The sequence below is a fragment of the Trachinotus anak genome, unplaced genomic scaffold (genome assembly GCF_046630095.1).
Source record: "Trachinotus anak isolate AG129_WGS33_773 ecotype Australia unplaced genomic scaffold, CSIRO_AGI_Tana_v1 ptg000002l, whole genome shotgun sequence".
Classification (NCBI taxonomy): domain Eukaryota; kingdom Metazoa; phylum Chordata; class Actinopteri; order Carangiformes; family Carangidae; genus Trachinotus; species Trachinotus anak.
The window spans coordinates 2,665,874-2,674,198 of NW_027273853.1; positions in this window are offsets into that span (position 1 = coordinate 2,665,874).

Below are 8,325 nucleotides of genomic sequence, written 5' to 3' on the forward strand. Positions count from 1 at the left end.
TATATATATATATATATATATATATATATATATATATATATATATATATATATATATATATATATATATATATATATATATATATATATATATATACAGTATATTTGGAAATGAATTGATGAAATGGTTGAGGTATGGTATTAAAGGGAGCATGTTACATTGATGACAGGGAAGAGTTAAATTTTTTATTGTTTTCTTTGATTCCTTGAAGCTGTTTGGTTTTAAATGCGTAGAGACACCGGAGTGAGTGTTTACCTGAGAGGGTCTCATGTTTTTGCATTTTTTTAGCTTCAAATCATCAGTGACCATTCTCTAAAGTGTGCAGTGTTTTTTGTTAGTTAGCCATAGTTTCCATTAATTTTTACCAAGGTGTACAAATCAGTTCTAGAAACTTGTTTTGTATAGGTGTGCTATTAATAATACAACAACGATGATGTGCTTTTAGATGGAAGGGGTTATGATGATGATGATGATTACCAACTAAATGTCCAGCAGGTTTGAACTCTTTAAAAGTCAATTTTTGTAATGTAAAGGAATAAATGGAAACCACTTGCTTTAGGACGGAGGGTTAAAAACATGATACCTGCAAACTGTGGTGTGAGTCAGTAGATGGTCAGCAGTGTTTATTACATTATGGGCTAAAATATGCAAAAACATGTTTGGTTTGTGTTTTGAAGATGGATCTTTAGCAGACTTGCCTCCAGTGTTGGTTCTTAGTTAATTGAAAAACTATAGTTTTATAAATTGTCATTTTATCTTGTTTGGTTTGTTTGCTTGCTTGAATTTACTATTTAATTTTTTTTTTTTTTTTTTAAACTTTGAAAGGGTCCAAAAGATGTGAAAAGATCTGTGTCTACCTGTTTTGGGTTTGTTACTATTAATTCGATTTTGCAACATTAACACCAAAAATGTTTATGTAATAATAAAAATTGCAGGACGCTGTGATATTTTGCAAAGTGGATCAAGCCACTACATTTCATGTAAATGATTGATTGTACATTTTGTAATAATGTGAATGTAATTTCATTATTAAACGTATTTACTGTGAAAGCTCGGAAATGTAAGACTGAGACTGAAGTGTGTATGTCTGAGAGATGAGTCAATAAACAGAACAGAGAAATCATTTGATGTGATCATCTGACTTCATGAAGCAGGTTCAACCTGCTTGAGTCCTCTTTGAGGTACCAGGCCCTGATAAACCTAACACTGATAATCCTGGGTCCCTGGTTTCACTGTCACAGAGTTGGTTACCTCCTTCATCTTTTGACTCAACAACAATCAATCACATCCAACAACAGATCTGGAGGAACATATTATCAAGATAAGATGTCATCATTGATTTTTTTTGTTGGTAATATAGTTCATTGCAACAATATAGTCATTGTTTTTCTTTTTTGATAAGTGGAACATACCTTTAGAAATATATACTGATAATTATAATCAGTGTGACTTTTACACATTTACAAACATACTAAATCCTAGTGGTCAACTTAAATGTAATAAATCTATTTAGTATTTTAGGATTATTACAATATATATTAAATTTTTTCATAATTGAATTATTAGGATAATTTAGTTTTTTAAAAATGAACTAAATTAAATTAAGACAAGGTAAAGATTTTACCAGCTTTTTTGTTAATGGATCACAAAATTAGCTCCATACTCCAGACATTCTTTACCAAAACAGGGGAAAAATGGTTTGTGCAAACGTTCCCCTTTTGTGTATTGTAGCCTAATTACAAACACCTGAGTGATGAGGTCGTGAGCTCACAGGTAAGAGAACAAATACAAGACAAAACCACTAGGTGGCCATATAGTAGGCTGATAGCAGAGGAATACACAGACAAGATAGTTACAGGAGAGATAGTTACAAAACAGGACTAAAATGCATTTCTTCATTTAGTCCTGGGTACATTGTGGCCTGTAAATTATACATATAAAAGGTTTCTCTTTGTAATAGTAATTTCAATCTGTCACCACCCCGACTGTTCTTTTTGATGCTTTCAAGACCTTCAGCCATGAGACCATCTGGATTACTATTATGCAAACTGTGAAAGTGTTTTGCCACAGGATAATCAAATTTAGCTTTTCTAATGACACTCTTGTGTTCAGTGATTCTATCTTTAAGTTGTCTCTTAGTCCGGCCTGTAAAAACAGCCACATGTACAAGATAAATGGTATACTACAGATGAGGTGTTGCAGTTAATGAATGCTTTTATGTTGCACACCTTATTTGTCTTAAAGTCACTACATTGTTTGCATTCTTTTATGTTGGAACAATGATTGCAAAAACCACATTTGTATGGCTATGTGGTGAAGCCATATAGTCTTGGACTCTCGTCTGTCTAACAGAGAACTGTCTTTACTTTGGTTTGATAACTATCTACTTAGGAACAAAGAGACTTCAGACAACCCCAGACAGAACATGACCATGGTTACAGTCATACAGGTTGTCTGTTCTTTGCTGAGAGGAAAGAATCAATGCTCCGCTAAATCTACAGAGCAGAATTACAAAAAAAAAGAAAGAAAAGAAAAGGAAACAGTCCCTGTGTCTTGACACCCAGTTCTAACTGATGTGACAAGTTTTTCTTTTTCTTTCTTTCTGTCTGTCTTTTTTTTTTGCTGTCAGTTGTTAGGGTGTCTGTGTGTGGATGAGGCCTGGATGATGCAGGAGGCTGTGATGGACACATGGCTGAATAACAGCAGAGGCCTGAGAACTTAAAGAAAGAACAACATGCCACTCTGAATCAGTCAGAACACCACCAGCAGCCACCACAGCACCACTCAGCCCGTCACCCTTCTCTAGCTGCCTTTCTCTTGCTCTGCCTCTCCATCAACATCTAGTTCACTAAGCTCGTTACCCCCATACCAAGTATACAGTATACAGACTCTAGCCGCCTGATTCGGGTTTAAATAAACACCATACAGTGCAACAGTGCAGATTCAGTTTTAGCTGCGTATTTAGTAACAGCTATCTTTGACCATTATAGTTTCATATTAAACCTTAAACTTAAAACCTCAACATATCCTTATATCTGAAGTCTAGTCCTAAAAAACGTAAAAACTGCTGGTTCTGTTAGTGTTATACGTGGGGCTAACGTCCACCAGGTGAAACAGCTTTTACAGGGGTTAAAAGTTAAAGAAATAGTTTAAGATTGCAGCATTCCTGCTGAGAGTACGCTGTGATACCACCATCATCAGGATGCTAATGAAGCTATAGCCAGAGACAGTTAGCTTAGCACAGCATAAAGACTGGAAGCAGTTGGAAACAGCTAGCCTAGCTCACTCCAAACATGAAAATATTCGTCTAAAGCTCACTGATTAATTATACTGTATCTTGCTTTTTTTGCCTGTCACAGTCACAAGTTTGTTGTCTGCATTTTTTTGTAAAAAATTGAACAAATGACATATAAAGCATTAATTGGTGCCATGGGTTGGTTGACTTTTATCACACTGTTGAGATAAAGTTTCAGTTTGGCAAATGTAGGATGTAGTATTTACTTTAATGAGTTATTTCTGTCTGTTTGTATCTTGTTCACAGATGTATCGTTGTAAGAGTGGTCTCCAACCAGGACGTTTCATAATAGCAGTTAGATGATTGAATTACATGTGAAGTTTGCTGGAAAAAGAGAACAAATCATGAACACTTCATCTGTCAAAAATAAGGAAGAATCTGATTAAATAGGTCGGCTTCATAACAAAGTGGGACTCCAAGAAGTAGATATTTCACATCTAGTAACATCTGTAGCCTCTGGGTCTGCACCATCTACTTGAGCTCAATCGTACAGCCTGTTGCTGCTTCTCCACCACTGTGCTCCTCCAAGGAACGTCGTCTGGCATTGCCAACCCTTGCACACAAGGTGGTCAGTCCACAGTCTCATCAGAGGAGGGACGTCCCTCTGTCTTCAAGAATCTCCTGAAGACTCATTTCCTCTGAGATCAAGCCCTCTCCTTTACCAACCCAGCTAGTTTTTCTATGCACTTTGGGTTCCTACTTCACTGACGCTTTAGTGATGTCCTTCACCTGTTAGTTGCTTTGAATGTCGTCGCTGTAATAATGACTGCAGCTTGTCTGCCTTTACATTCAGAGGAGACAGTGTGGTATGCACAGGGTCACGTGCCTGTCCACTGTCTGCCTGTTGGTTTTTGTCTGCTTTGGAGTATTTCATGCACATAAATCTCTGTATAACTGACAACTCAAGATGTGTGAACGAAGATTATTTTACTCATCTGTCCTAATAGAAATGTGCATCATGGTGAGAAGAAGGAATACTCCACGAGTGTCCTCCAAACATGGCTGCTGTGGTAAAATGTTCTCCCACCCTGCTGTCACACTTTGGCCTTAAACCACTCCACAAACCCACATTTTGAACCAATTAGTTTATAATTGAGTTACTCTGTGTGACATGCTGGCATATGTCTGTGTTTACGAGTGTTTTACCGCAGTGTCAGTGATTGTGTGTCCTTTTAGTGTGATGCGACACACCCTGTCAGAGATAGCGTGACTTGAGAGCTCTGACTCTGAGCTTCCCTGACCCCAGAGCTGGCTGCTGATATGACATAAGCCTCTGCAGTGTGTAAGGCTTTATTACTCGTTTCCATAGCAACAAGCATGAAGGCAGCTGTTATTAAATAGATGCAGCATTTATGGGCCAATCAAATTTCTGTCCCCTTTTTTCACAATGCCATGACTCCCTGTGACACACTAGGCCAGGGAAAGAAGATATCTCAATAGGGACCACACACACACACACACACACACACAACACACACACACAGACACACACACAGACACAGTCTCTTGCCTTTATGGCTGCCCGGCCTCTCTGATTAACCTACCGTCTGCCAGCTCGTCGGACTGCGTCTTGTGGTGTTGCCTGGTGATGTGTGGTGTGTTAGTTTTTCAGGAGCTGAAAACTTTGGTGAGACCTTGCTGCTCTCTCACAAAAGGCAGAGCGCCGAGCCCATGGCTTGTTTTTCCATCTGGCTCAAAATTTGAATCCCTCTCATCTCAGCCACTCCAATTTTTAATCAGAAGCAGAGGAGTAATTTGGCATCCGTCTCTCAGCTGTTGAACTGTTCTTCTTCCCTCATTGCCATTGTCTCCGTGCTCTGACTGTAATCTGTTGTATCATCAGGTACAAGGCAGGGAAGAACCATCAACATATGTCTCCATCCCTTTTCATCGGCTTAATATTCAATCACTTTGTCAAAAAACGTGTATTCACTTTGAGCTAAGTCTCTGCAATTACTCTAATTACCCTAATTACCCTCGGCTTACTGATCATCATCCAAGAGAACTGTAGTTTCCCGGTTGGTTCACAATGAGGTTAAGTGAGCAGCATGTTTTTTGGTGCAAGATTTGTAGACTAAACCTTACAATGCATCTTCTCATCATAAACAAGACTGAGAGTTGACATGCTCTGTGACACTGTATGTAGGCACTGTGGTGCTTTCAGCTAAACATCAGCATCCTGCTAACATGCTGTAATAGCTCCCACATTCACCTTCTCAGTTTTGTGTAACAGCGTGCTAACATTTAAGTACACAAAGTCCAGCTGAGGCTGATGGGAATGTCTTCAGCTTTGCAGCTATTTGGTCATAAATCAAAGTACTGGACAATTTCAATTTTGACCTGATGATGGTGCCAGAAAAAAACGTCAGAAGATCAAAGTGCTCACAGTTCATCCTGAGGGCATCTTACGGTGGCCCTGAGAGTTCAACGCCTACACGTGCAAACAAACAAAACACAAGCAAATTCAGAAAACATCTTCATCAGTTTGACAAGACACGTGCTGCGAATACTCACAACACAACCAAAGACAGGAACATGCAGCAAATACTCACAATACAGTACAAATATATTAAAATACATCCATGCACACATGAACAACAAGTGTGTCCCAGCTGGGTTCATCACTTTTTGTGTGTCCTGGAAACACTTCAGTTGTGTTGTGGGTATTTTGCTGTGCGTTTGTGTATTTGGTTTTGTTGTATTTGCAGCACATGTGTTGTCAAATTGATGAACATGTTTTCTGAATTTGTTTGTGTTGTGTCTTTTTGCATGTGTTTTCTTCAGGTGCCGTGCGTTGAGCTCTCAGTGCCACCGTAGCATCATCAATAGTGGCCAACACATTCACTCAAAATCATAAATATCAGCCTCATGGTGGCGCTAGAAGAACAGTCAGGGGAGCACCACAATTAGTGTGATACATCCTCTGGGAAACATGAATGTGCATGAAATTTTGCAGCAACCGTTCATGTAGATGTTTTACTGGTGAACATGCTGACAGTGCTACAGGAAAATGCAGGGAACATCAAAGTCACTGTGATTTATCTGTGGACATCTGTACCAAATTTTATGACAGTCCATCCAGTAGTAGTTGAAAGATTTAATTAAAAACCAAAAATGTCAACCTCATGGTGGCGCTAGAAGAAATGTATTGTCCTGTCCCGTCATCAAAGCCGATGTTTCACCCAGTTTTCTCTCCTCTCTTTGAACCTGTTCACCTCCGTTTCCTTCTGATTGATCCTCAGTCTGTCAAGTTCTGTCTAGGAGACCGCAGCTCCTCATTCCTTTTTTTAAACAAAAGCCAGTTTTCTTTTCTTATTAGAATGAGATGAGTCATCATCAGAGGGCGAACATGCCTGTTGACTGTTTCTGTCCTTTTCAGGGGGAGAGAAAGGGAGGGAGGGAGAGGAGGAGATGAAGAGGAAGAGAAAGTGGGGCCCAGTGGGTTCTCCCTTGTGGTTTAACCATAATTTGGCCTAATTGAGCTGTCAGCCGACAAGTTTAAAACAAAAACTGTGACTGACTCCCCAACCCCAACCCCCCAGAATTACTACTACTCTCACTCTCCCCACTCTGCTTTCTTAACCTTGTCAAACAAGGGCAGCCCATAAACAAATGTAATATGTACATACTGTATATTTAATTTCCATATGTACATATAAAAAAAGCACACATACAATCATGTATGAAGCCTATTAGGAATAATTTCATATATTGACATATATGTCTAGCCAATGCACATATGTATGTTTATGTATGTGTATTTGATGATTCTGATGATGATTCTGTCAATATATGTTGATATTAGATACAGTAGGTTTTTAAAAAGTCTGAGACCACTTCCCTTGAATGGGAAGATAGGCATATTCAAAATTAATGAGAAATTAATAAGAAAAACATACATAAGCATATACATATAATTTCTTATGTTTATTGTTTTAGTAAACTTGCAAACATAAATTAAATATGTATCATTAACATATATGGTCACAACATGTTATACTATGTAAAAATTCATCATATAGATATTTTTAATATATGTACATATTCAAATTTTACTATGGGTATTTCATATATGTTATAAACCTATATCTTTATAAATCCAGTGTATGTGTATATGTGATAATAATATAAGTGACATATATGGCAACATCACTCTTGATATAGAGGCACATATATTATATATTGCATTTCTGTATGGGGGGGGGGGCTTCTTTGTTGGCACACAAATCTACATTCTTGTTGTGGAAGCATGCACACATTAACAGTACAACAACAATACCCCCTCTGATACTGCAGTCTACCATGGCCTCCAAACTTTTGTTTAGTTTATCTAAGGGCCACACTGCCCCAAATAATGGGTAAGAGACAAAGGGACCAGCACCGACCCATAGGGGGTCGGTGCTGGTGCTTGTGACCGGGACAGATAGTCACGCTAGGGGGATGTAAATGTGTCAAACCTGCCCCGCCCCAGAGATCAACCTTTATCTGCAGTAATTTCTTTTTAGTGCTGCAATGTCCCCATAGAGACAATTAACCATAACAACCATAACAACTACAAAGACAAACATACTGCAGTGAACACACAGGGTTAGGGATGTAGACCATATAACTGTTTATCTGGGTTTGAATGTAAAACATGACATATTTAGGCTTCATTTTTTCACTTAATAAGAGCTTAACAAAGAATGGGCCAAACCGTGCTGTGGAACACTTTCTCTGTAATCAGGCAGGCTCTGACATTGTGCTCATCATGCCATTGACTGTTACTGTTCAGAGCTGTAGTCACCATCTGTAAGGGGTCAGTATGCTTCAGATGAAGTACTTGTTTGTATCCTCTTATAACCTTTGACAACCAAAAGTCTTACGATCACACCCACTTTATGTGGTGATTGACCAGGTGTGAAGGTGAGACAGTTAAGTGGAGTTTGAGTTCTGTTTTAATTCTCCACACAACTGCTTTGACAACTTTTTGATTTAAGCATGCCCAGGCCTTTAAGGAGTCAGTGTGCTTTAAAGGTCCCATATAGTAT